Source organism: Canis aureus, chromosome 11 (genome assembly GCF_053574225.1).
Source record: "Canis aureus isolate CA01 chromosome 11, VMU_Caureus_v.1.0, whole genome shotgun sequence".
In the NCBI taxonomy this organism is placed as follows: Eukaryota; Metazoa; Chordata; class Mammalia; order Carnivora; family Canidae; genus Canis; species Canis aureus.
Genome location: NC_135621.1, coordinates 53,710,919 through 53,723,342, shown reverse-complemented (window position 1 = coordinate 53,723,342; position 12,424 = coordinate 53,710,919). Strand labels below are relative to the sequence as shown.

Sequence of the window (12,424 nt, the reverse complement as noted above, 5' to 3'; positions counted from 1 at the left end):
TGAAAATAGAATCCAAACCCAAGGTTGTTGTGAAGACCAAAGGTAGGTTATGTAAACTGCTGAGCACCATGTCTGACTTACGGACATATAGTCCCTAGACCCCGACACACAAGAACTTCACCAGAATAACTTGTCAAACACTTCAGCAATTCTTCCTTCAAAGGATGACCGTGAAAAGTAGAATGATTCGGTTCATTATCACTCCTGTCTGGAAGCCTCACAAGGACTTCCCATTCTTGCTTATGTAGTAAGCCAAGAAGAAAAACCCCAATTCACCAATGTCCTCCTGATACATTGCAATGCATTTTGCTTTCATATTCTAATACCCGGTTAATTTGTACCAATATACCATTGGTTTGGAATTTAAAATGTAGAAGCAGAGTAGAAAAAATCCAAGATTTGTCCAGCACCTGCTATATAGGTCAGCAACTATCCTAAGTGCTTTTAAAATAACTCCTGTAAGAGAGCTGGAAATACAGTCTCTTGGTATAGAAGTGAATAAGGCTCAGGGATGCTGTATAATTTGCCCATGGTGTAACCGGGTGTGTTACTGAGCCAGGGTTTGACCCCAGAATGTGTGTGTGGCTCCAAGTCCATCCTGTTTCAATAATAGCACAGTACCTCTTGATTCCACAGACTGCTAGAATGCTATTGTTACTTAAACCAACAAATTCTAGCTCTTTCAAGACATAGTATTACATCTCTGCATCTATAGAATTCAAAGTGCCGGATTCTCCCCTGAGTTATGTTAAAGAGTCAGTTAACCACAAAAGGCCATTGTGTCCAAACACAGAAACCAGAATTCATCAGTATTCATCCTCAGGGACCCACAATACATTTCCCCCAAATTTTGATTCATAATGAATTCCACTACCATCCCGATTTAGAAAATGAAATTCTGTACCTAGTATAAAGAATTCTATTTCCTTCTTCTCCAAAGAGCTGCCATTTCTGGGCCTCTCCATGTGCCTGCCACTGTACTGTGCCATCATCACTCTCTCATTTAATCCTCACAGCGACCCTATGATGGAGAGACTCTCGTTAGTCTCAGTCTGCAGATGGGGAAACCAAGGGTCACAGAGTGTGCAACACGACGGTTCACACAGCTCTAAGTAAGAAATGAGACACAAACCTCGAGTGTGGGCTCTTCGCTCCATTCGTATACTTCTGTCCACTTGTTTTAGGTTGAAAATCACCTCTTATAATCCTAACAGCTCCAAAAAGAGTGCCCAACGATAATGTATGGCACCCAGAATTTCAGTGACAGTCTATTATAAATGTTTGATTAATATTAGCACAAGAATCCCATAAGATAATTCAATGCTAACAGATTTTTTTTTACAAACAAAACAGATCAAAACATTTGCCATTGCAACAAAAAGGAACTAAACTGTGCAGGTATGCATAATTTGAGTTAGTGGATTTGAAAGGGAAATTAAGGAAATATTTCAAGTTTCCAACATGGAACTTTGTAGAGAAGAGAAGGTGATTGAGAGGACCAAAAAATAAAAACAAAAATAAGCAAAAACAAAAATTTTTAAAGGTGGTTTTTTGTTTTGTTTTTTTGGTTTTTTGGTTTGTTTTTTTGGGTTTTTTTTTTTGTTTTGTTTTGTTTTTTTTGTTTTTTTTTGGTCTGGCCAAACAATGTAGTATTTGCTTATGGAACATCTTCTAATATATGTAGCTTAAATTTCTTCAAACTTCAACATAATAGAAATAAATCATACTGTGGTAAAAGCAAATTCTAAAGTCTTGGACTTCTTGCCCCAGTCTCTCACTCCCCAATCATTACAGCTGGCATTTTGCACACCTACTCAACAGCTAGGCCTCAACAGTTCTAAATCTGTAAGTGTTAAAGTCATCTAGATCTCCACACCCGTATATCACCCTAGTTCCTAGTCCAGTGTTCAGAAGTTATTTGCTAAGTTCCACTTTATCATTCCCTAAAATAATGCTCTAACTATCCCTTGCACTGGGTTTTCTAGCTCTTTGCTATAATGGGTGAGCATTGCTGTGAGGCAAAATAGAGCCCAAAGCAGTGAATAAAAATGTGGGGATGAGACCAGGTGAAAGTCGGGATGAAATAATTTACTCTCAAGAATAGCCAAGCAAAGGGAACCTAGGTGGCTCAGTGGTTGACCATCTGCCTTTGGCTCAGGTCATGATTCCAGGATTCTGGGATCGAGTCCCACATCAGGCTCCCACAGGGAGCCTACTTCTCCGTCTGCCTGTGTCTCTGCCTCTGTGTGTGTGTCTCTCATGAATAAATAAATAAAACCTTCTTAAAAAAAAAAAAAAGAATAGCTAAGCAAAATAAACAGTGAAGGTAGAGATGGGTGCCTATAAGAAATTTGAAACACAGAAAGACAGCTGGGAGTGAAGAAGTTAAAGTACTTTTCCTTGGTTCCATACTCAATCTAATTCATTGTTACACATGTATCAGGTTTAGTATCACTGAACCTTTTCTCTTCCTCAGCTGCACTGGCCTATTCATCCAATAAGGACATCCCAGTTATGGAGAATAAAATACTACTCTTTAGATCTCTGATCAGCCTTCAGCATAGGTAAACAGAAGCAACTCTCATTTATATGAATCAGATTGGATTCCAGAGAAGGTAAAATGACCACTCACATATAAACAAATTTTTCTTTGCTTCCACTTTGTCACTAGTAGACTATTATACAGATACTCAGAGCCAGAGCAAGTCCTACCAGATTGAAGGTGTTAGGTGGCATGTCCCATTCAGCGAAGTTCCCTCATTGGCATATCAGACATGCAAAGGGGTGTGTGTGTGTGTGTGTGTGTGTGTGTGTGTGTGTGTGTGAGTGTGGGGGGGGGGGAGGGAGAGGGAGAGAGGAAGTTGCTTTGATCTGCCAAAATCATCCCAGAAGCCTGGAAGGGTATTAAACACAGAAGCTACATACTCCCATACTTGCACTCTGTAAGTAGTAAAATTACTTTCACGTACAATTAAAGTCAATTTCTCCCATCAACCAATTTTCTTGGCCCGATTCTGGGCTGGCAGCCTCCAAACTCTGACCAAGCTGATGACAGCAATCCTAGCTAGTACTAGGTGCTCACGAAGTGCCCAGGCCATGCTTTACGTGGTGGCCTGGGAAAACGGGAAACAAACCTTCCCACTCTCCAGCTTTACTTTCTCATGTGTTTTTCTTCTTCTTGGAACTAGCCAGACTGAAAATGCTTCCACCCTTATCAATTTTGGGCAGAAGTAGTACAGGGCAGGGAGACTGTTCTCTTGTCTGTTTTGGCTTCTAATTGAAGCAAAGCAACGAGACCACAATCATTATCACTCAACGAGACCACAATCTTGCACTAAGAGCATTACTCTAACACATATGGTAGCAGAACATGGATGCATAAAAACCTATTGCTCATGTAACTGGAGGTCATGAAAAAATTCTGGCTTACTTTTTCAGCTATCACTTATCAAGTACTTAAGTGTGTGTCACGTACTGAGCCAAGAACTTTACACGCATTTACATTATTTCATTTAATCCTCCTAACAACCTCAATAGAAGCACTATTTTACCCTCATTTTGCAGACAAACTCAAGTTCAGAGGATACACAGCATGTAAGTAGCATAGCCGAGACCGAGACCCTGGACCTGTCTCACTCTAAAGGCATGGCCTTGATCTCATCATGTTGCTTCTGGGCAACACACTTGTCAGAACCTTCAAACCCATCATCTTGTCCTGCTTCAGTCTCATCTTTCTGTCTCTCTCTCCACAAAGCAGTGAAGGGAGCTTCGAAACTCAATTTTGATCATCTTACTCCCACACTTGAAACTTCCCAGGGCTCCCTAAAGCCTCCAGTACGGCTTAACAAGGGCCTCCTGACTGGACAGTGCTCATACACAGCCTCTATTCCTGCCAACTCCTCACTCTTCTCTGCCCATGAGGAGTCTGCTACCACTCCTGGCAAATGCCACGTTTCCTCTTATTTGCAGGTATTGGTATAAGATGATTCCTCTGCCAACAAGTCTTGTCCCTCCCTCCTCTGCCTTGATTACCATTTTTATTGTAACACAAATGCAACCTATAGGATTTGACACAGATTTACTGCCTCTCAGAAGAGTCTTTCTTTCTTTCTTTCTTTCTTTCTTTCTTTCTTTCTTTCTTTCTTTCTTTCTTTCTTTTCTTTATGAGACAGAGAGAGAGAGAAGCAGAGACATAGGCAGAGGGAGCAGCAGGCTCCCTACAGGGAGCCTGATGTGGTACAGGATTCCAGGACCCCAGGATCATGACCAAAGCCAAAGGCAGATACTCAACCACTGAGCCACCCAGGCGTCCTGCCTCTCAGAAGAGTCTTTTTTTTTTTTTTAAGATCTTATTTATTTATTCATGAGAGACACAGGGAGAGAGAGGGGCAGAGACACAGGCAGAGGGAGAAGCAGGCTCCATGCAGGGAGCCCGACGTGGGACTCGATCCTGGGTCTCCAGGATCCGGCCCTTGGCTGAAGGCAGCGCTAAACTGAGCCACCCAGGCTGCCCAGGAGAGTCTTGAAGGCCCCACAGTTCCATGAACTGACCTTTCTTCTAGGGTCCTAGAGCCATTCCCGTACCCGTCTCATTGCACTTATCACACCAAATTAGTTTTCTCTTCATCCCCAGACAAAGGGTTCCTGAGGGCCGCAACTATACCATATTCAATTATTTTAGCCCTCAAACTGGGCATAAGCCAGGGCTTCTATTAATCAGCTCAGTGAGTGAAAAAAAAACTTAAGAGTTAAAAGCAGATTCTTACTAATGGGACAACATGAGCAGCAGATCCTAAGAGCATGGTTTCTTTACCCTTTTAGTGATATAATACAGCACAATTTAAGGGGATTTTGCCTCTAGTGGCATGTGGCTCCCTAGCTTCAAATCCTAGCCATTAATAATGATTGTCTGAAGTAAACCATCTTTAGGAGAAGCTTCACCTTGCCATTTCTCTCATTGTCTTAGTAACAGCACTATGTTCGTTTTCACCCTAGTATTGAACCCAAGCTACCATCACCACTCCACCAGATTGCATACTCCACACAAATCGGGACCATTGCCAGCCCTGCTCTTCCCTCTTTCCACTAACCTAGAATAGTGTCTGGCACATAGAAAGTGCTCAGTAAGTATATGTGGAGTGAATGATTACCGCACCTCTTTGACCTTGTGTGAGATCATAATAACTATCACAGGTGACTGTCATATGGCACATGTACAGAGTGCTAGGTTCAAAGTTGGTGTTGAAAGCATATCTAGAGGTATCAGGGAGGTGCATAAAGCTGCAATGATCTCTCTCTGCTCTTAACCCTCCACATGTGCTGGTTAGACCCTGTGAAAGGTCATGCTGTGGCCAAGTCTTTTTATCTACCCTTCTTCATATAAGTCAGGTGTTTAGGTGTTTTTTCCCTTCATCAGTTTGGGGTGTGAGGAAACTAACTGCTTTCCTAGCACGTGCTGTCCGCTAAGAATCAGGCTAACATTGGGTCATTCTCTAAAGGCAGAAAAGAGGTCAAATCAACTTTTCAACCAAATTCTAGTCCTTTGTGTTTTAGCATCAGGTAATAATACTTTTTCTGTACATCTTTTTAACTTGCAAAAGATCCTCATTCCATCACATTGTTTTTAAGACAAAGACTTGTTTGATCATTGTAACAGTATTCAGTTGAGCCTAGTAAGTTTTTAATGCTCCTCCTCTGCCAAAATCTCTGCTTTTATTAGGATTGAGGATGCCCCAGGCTCCCTAAGGCCAAGTGAGAGAGAAACCATCCCAAATTCTTACTTCTTCAATAGTATAAAGTATTGTGATTGTTACTATTACCTTAATTCACTTTCCAAGATATTTTCACATGCATAGTTCCTTTTTAGTACCACAGTAACCCTCTGAGGCTTCTTACTTTATTCTTTTTTTTTTTTTTTTTTTTTTTATACTTGTGGCAACTGAGACTCCGAAACAGTAACTCACTTACCTGAGATCACACAGCTGTTAAGTACTGGAGCCAAAGTTTGAACTTGGGACTCCAAGCTAACGTGCAAACCTTCTCGTTGATTTTTTTTTTCCTCTGAAGCACTTCCCCAAAGACAACTGTGATTCATAAACAAAGGAAAATATAACACGGTGCTTCTGACATGTTATGTCAAAGCGATGCATTAAGAGAATACTGTCTTGGTCTAGAATGGATGTTTGAGTCCACAGGGGCTCCCCAGGATACAGAATTGATTATCCCCAGTCATCACGTTTAGCATTTAGATAGCACTCAGCCCTGTGATGTGAGACTCAGCAAAGCTTCCCTAAGTGCAGGTGGCTGTACTGGCAGTGTGGTGATGCTAGGGTTCCAGAGTTATTATGGGCACAGTGGTCTCTGTGTCACCTTCTGGTAACCAAGGAGGGAAGTAAAAAGATGGCTTTGCTAGAAAGCAAGCCTGCAGTGAGAGAGGCATGAGAGTATAACCATCCTGCCGATTGGAATAACAGCGTGCTTTGCTGATGGGACCTGGAATCTGGTAAAAAATGAGCACTTACCTAAGTCTGCCATCTCTCTAAGCCTTTTTTTTTTCCCCATCTCTCTAAGCCTTCATCTAAATGGGGGTAAAGACTTACCCCCTTCTTCTAAATGGGGGTAAAGACTTATTTGAGACAGCTCCCAGATGACTTGAGAATGATGGGAGATGATGGGTGTGAAACATTTAAGGCACTTTACATATCATCAGTGGAAATGCAGAGTTTGCTACCAACGTGTCCAGCCCTGTGTACCTGAGCTTCTAGGCTTCCCTCAGTGTGTCCTGGAATCCTTTTCTGCACAGTTTTATTTCAGAAACCACCTCCTACAGAATATCATTGTCAAAATAGGAAAACCAGCCACCACATCTCTAACAGAACTATTCCATTCAATTAGAACTACGTGGCGGGGAAGCCCGGGTGGCTCAGCGGTTTAGCGCCGCCTTCAGCCCAGGGCCTGATCCTGGAGACCCGGCATCGAGTCCCACGTGGGGTGGAGCCTGCTCTGCCTGTATCTCTGTCTCTCTCTCTCTCTCTCTGTGTGTCTCATGAATAAATAAATAAAATCTAAAAAAAACTAGGTGGGGGACGAGGAGGAGAAACAAACTTGTGTTCTCACAGGTCATATTTAGTCATCCTGGAGTTAAAGGGGAGAAGAAAAAAATACATATTTATATATATACACACACAATATATATAGGCAAAAGGAAAACAAACAAAAAGACTTGAATGGTTTTCGATTTAAATCTGGTCTCCTGACCTGCTGAGCTAACATCAGTTCTCTCCCTGTCTGTGCAAATCCACAGCTCCCTGGAACATAAGGTAGGGATATTGCTGGATGAACTATTTTCATAAATAATCATTCTTTCCAGTTTGGCACTGAGGAGACAAGAACTCACAGGGGCTCAGAATGTACTTTTCTTAGGGCTCAGCCTCTCACCCCCTGATGCCTACCAGACTTGCGCAGAGCCACGTAAGGCCATCTGCACAGAGATCTCCAACCCATATTTTGCCGGCGGAATAAACAATGTGTTAAAAAGGCTTAGCCTTGTCAGGCAGAACTGGCTCTGGGAGCTGCCAGCATCACACGTCTGGAGGTGTTGGCATCCCCTCAAGGTCACCGGTAGTTAAGGCTGGCGGTGAAGGGCACCCTTTCTGAACTGTATCCTCTCACCTCGCCTCTCAGGTCACAGCTCCCACAGCGCTGTCCTGCAGCCCCTCCTTCCTGCTGCTCAAACAGGATCTACCAACTAGCCTGTTTTCTTTCCCTCTAACACTCCTGGAGGCTTTTCTCTTCTCCTCTGACTGCTTTTCTCCCAACTGGGCATTTGGATTTTGTCTCAGGAATAAAAATTTCCAGGGCTAGATCCCTAATGGCCCATTTTGCATTAATGAAACTTTCAAACACACAGCACTACTGTCTCATCAAAATACCTTGGCGCAACTTGAAAAATTAAGTAAAAAGTAAAAACAACAGTAATACAAGCTTATAGAGGCAAGAAGGATTTACCATCCCCTTTATGTAGTTGAGTATTAGGAAGTTTCTCTCACTGAAATAAAAATCCAATGCCAGTCAGTATTTGGTTCTAATGATTGTTGGGGATCTCTTATGCAGTGTTCTGCCTAACATATTCACCAAGTGATCTTCTATTTCTGCTTGAGGATTCCAAAGGCAAGGGCTCCTCCACCAACAGTGCATCTTTATATATTTAGCATTTTGTCATGAAAATGTTTGACTGTTCAAAAATGTGCACAAACTAACATAAGAACCCCAATGTCCCTAAGACTCAGCATCAACAATTATCAATAAATGGCCAATCCTGTTTTATCTAGGTCTACCACCTTCCTCCGCAACCTCCTCCACCATCTTATTTTAAAAACAACCCCAGACATAATTATCTTATATCCATAAATATTTTTGTACATATTTTACAAGAAAAAAGTTACATTTCCCTTATGCAATTTCACCTTCTTCTTAAAATGCACTTACTTTATCCTGAAGCACTTTGGGGAGTACCTGCTTGCGGTTTTATGGATGAAAATGTAATGATTAGAATGGGAATTTTCTCTTTAATGAACCTGAAGTCTTCAATTAAAGGAAGCGTGCACACACATAACCAAGGCATTGATCTCATTTTTCTACAAGTGACACAAGGAAGTGAAAAGAATGTTTACAAGATTCTCGTTGCTACCCTATCACTTGACAGCTAGATTACCCAAGTAAACGATATTCCCTCACTTTCCTCTTCCATAAACTGGGGGTAATTGTGCCTGCCCCCACTTGTTTTACAGAGCTGTTATGAGAATCCGTTGGGGTGATCCACATATAACCATTCTGTAAAGACAATGTACTGTTCAGGTGTAAGTAATAATTAGTAAGGGGAAAAAAAGCCAAAACTAAACTAAACAAGACACATTGCAGAATCCGAGCTCAGCAGGAGTGGATAGAGAATATGGAGATTTTCCCTGCCAATGCTCCCGTTATGGTTCCTGGAGCCTTCTGCGAAAGCTCATAATGCACACTTGCTGAGGAGCCATGGAAAGCACCAGCTGCAGAGCTGTACCAGGAGAGGCCTCATCAGATATGATCTCAATCAATAAACCTGCCTCCTCCTCCACTGTGTGGGATGTTCAGACACAAAAGCCACCAGAAAAAGTGTATTTTTCACCTTCTTTTGAGGCCTGAACAGAGGAACAGATCATTGCTCTTTCCCCTCAGAGAGAAGAGAAATTGTCTAATAATAATACTTTCCCTGGCTGGCCAGAGAAATAAAGTGACCAGCTGAGCTGCAAGTAGATGATTATTCTTTCAGCAAAAACTATGATCGGTCTGAATTCAAAGACCAAAGGCATTTTAAAGGCAAAAACACCTGGGGAGAAGAATGGACAGTGGATTAAAACAAAAATTCCCCTCACCTGTTTTCCTCACAGGGCCAGCCAAAAAAGAACAAGAGGCAGAACAGGCACTGGGAAGGAATAAAATAATGGCTGGTTATACAAAGGCCCTTTGTCAGAGAGGCGTTCCGGGGCTGCCTTTCTCTCACACATTCAGAACATGGGCTCCCACGTGTCCTAAAGACATGAGAACAAGATGGAGACAACTAACTAATCAGGACAAGACAGGTCCCCAGGGGTTGGTTCTGCCTCTGGTTAAGTTCCATGGCCAAAGGCTATATGTGAAACAAGACTCAGGACTCCAATTTTTTTTTTTTTTTTAATTTAAAGAAATCACTGTGTATTCACAAGGGCAGGCTAGACTGCTGTTAAAGGCAACCTAGCCACATGGCAGTTCCTTAACATGACAAAAACCTATTTCTCCTTCCTGCATCATCCCTGGCTGGGTGACTCTTCGACTTAAGTCCATTGCCAGTACTCTGAACAGCCCCACCAGCATGCTGGGGGCTGTAAATGTTGCTCCTGGCCGGGCAGCTGTCTCCTGGCAACCACCCCACACATGGGAGGGTAGCAGAGGAGCTTTTGTCTCTGAGGAACCCTAGTCTGATTGGAAACGGTACAGAACTGGGCAGCCCGGGTGGCCCAGCAGTTTGGTGCCACCTTCAGCCTGGGGCGTGATGCTGGAGACCCAGGATCGAGTCCCACGTCGGGCTCCCTGCATGGAGCCTGCTTCTCCCTCTGCCTATGTCTCTGCCTCTCTCTCTCTCTGTGTCTGTCATGAATAAATAAATAAAATCTTAAAAAAAAAAAAGAAATGGTACAGAACTGCTAAAACTGAGCTGGCTGATAGGCATTTATGATCACCTGCTTTATGCAAAGATCTATATCATCTGCTATAAGACAAAAAAGAAGACCCCTGATCCTAAAGAGGCTGAAAATCTAGAGGGTGGCAAATATGCAGTCAACTAACAATTAACTGGATGCTGAACTTCCATCCATTCTATTTTCCTTCAACTGTGCCAGCTAATTTATTCTCATAGGATCCTGATGAATGTCATAAACTCACCTAAAAATAAATAACTTACAATTTAAGCGTCACAGCTACAGTAGGGAATTTAATGAGCAGAAGCATATGAAGGCATATTAAGTGGTTACGAGTTGGCATTAGGGCCAGAGCACCTGTTTTCAGATATTGGGGCTGCCACTTCCCAAAAGTTATTTGTTCTGTTCCTCAGTTTTTTGACCTATGAAATAAGGATGGAAATTGTTCCTACTTCACAGGTTACTAAAAGGATTAAATCAGTTGTAAAGGTGAAGCACACATAAACATGAGAATTCTTGACTTACTCTGCAAACCATCGACATGCAAACCCTGCTCCCAAATGCACTCTTCTTAGTCTGTTCTTACACCTGTCATGACCCACCTGTCAGGTAATCTGAGGTGATCTGTCACCTGTTTGGCCCATGTGGTCATCCTAACATCCTTTTCTTTTCATCCTTTTTTTTACTCCTTAACTCTGGTCCCACCTAAACATATCTCCTAGAACTGGAAAAATTTTATTTATTTTTTTTACTGAAGAATACCTTATCCTTTTCCTAATTTGAATTTTCATTTTCTTAATGTGGCACAGTTGCCTCTCATCTCCCCGACATGAGAGAAATGAAGGAGAAAGCAATGCATTTCTGAGGAATCAGAGGGGCTTCTTGGAAAAACTGATATTGAGCTGTACAGGACTGTGACAGGTGCAGGAAACTTTCCATGGCAGGTGGTTTTCCCTTTATTTGACCAGATCTCACTGTCTGGTCTATGTATCTAAACCTAGATTTGTCTCATTTTCCCTTCCTTGCCAACTTTTATAACTATCCCATTGTTCCCTTCCTGGAACATGCTGGCTTATAAATGTTTACAGAATGAATGCATGCATGACTTTTCAATGCCCCATCTCCAGTTAGGTATCTAACATTTTGACTCTCTTAACTCTCCATATATGCCCCTCATCATCATTCTCCCCAACACAGTTATCTTCTTCAGGCCACAACTTGCCATTCTATTCCTACTCAGTCTCAGTGTTCTCAAATGCCACACATGCCACTAATTGCACAGGTCTCTTTATTGCCCCTCTATGATACACCTCACTTTGTTTTGCTCCCATTTCTGAAAACCTCCATGCTCAGCTTTTATGTAATGGGTTCTTGGCAGGAGAATTATGAACAGGACATTATCAACATTTAATGATCCCCCCACCCCCAGCCATCTCCCTGCTTTACAACCAGATCGGAAAATACCAAAGTCCTAAGATGGGGTTCAGTGGTCAGAATGGAGCAAAGCAAGGATTGAGAAAGACAAAAGGCATATGAGACTTGGAAAGCAAATACATTCACATTCTGATACATATTGATGTATCCAGGTAAGGAATGTGTACTCAAAAATATATCTCAATATGCATTGCTAGGGCAGGGAGAAGAAAGAGCTCCATCTTTGGAGTCAAAAGTACCTTGCTTGAAACTCAACTCTGCTGCTAAATAATTGTGTGAACTTGAACACGTCACCTAGCCGCTTCCCAACCTCATTTTCCTCCCCTATAAAATTGGGGTTAGTTGTTCTTCCTTTGCAGGGTTATCAAGTGGACAACAAAGCAGGCATATAGACTCCCGTACAGTCCTTGCCACACAGTAGATTCCCAACAAAAAAAGATAGTAATTATTATTAAGAATTTTGTGATTAACCACTGTTGATCAGTTTTCATTTGAAAACTCAATAGTTTCTCTTGTACCATCCCAGATGGATTGATTATTCTCCAATAAATACTCACTAAACACCTATTATTTTTAAAATACAAGATGAATGAATACAGAGCCTGCCCTCCAGGGGTTAATTATAATGGGGTAAGCAGCCAGGTTAGCAAATGATCACAGGAGTAAGACAAGGGCTGTGCTATGGGTATGTATATGGCAGTATGTGTACTCCAGAAGAAAAAAGGCCTAGAGAAGCCTAAGAAGGTCAGAGATCAGAGATATACACTCTGACGAAG

At 42.1% G+C, this 12,424-nt stretch overlaps 2 protein-coding genes across 17 annotated transcripts in view; one reads left to right on the top strand and one right to left on the bottom strand.

Moving 5' to 3' along the window:
* Positions 1–12,424, bottom strand: part of LOC144324117 (uncharacterized) — a 582,294-nt gene that overhangs the window by 381,508 nt on the left and 188,362 nt on the right. The window lies entirely within an intron of this gene.
* Positions 1–12,424, top strand: part of FSHR (follicle stimulating hormone receptor) — a 167,947-nt gene that overhangs the window by 34,281 nt on the left and 121,242 nt on the right. The window lies entirely within an intron of this gene.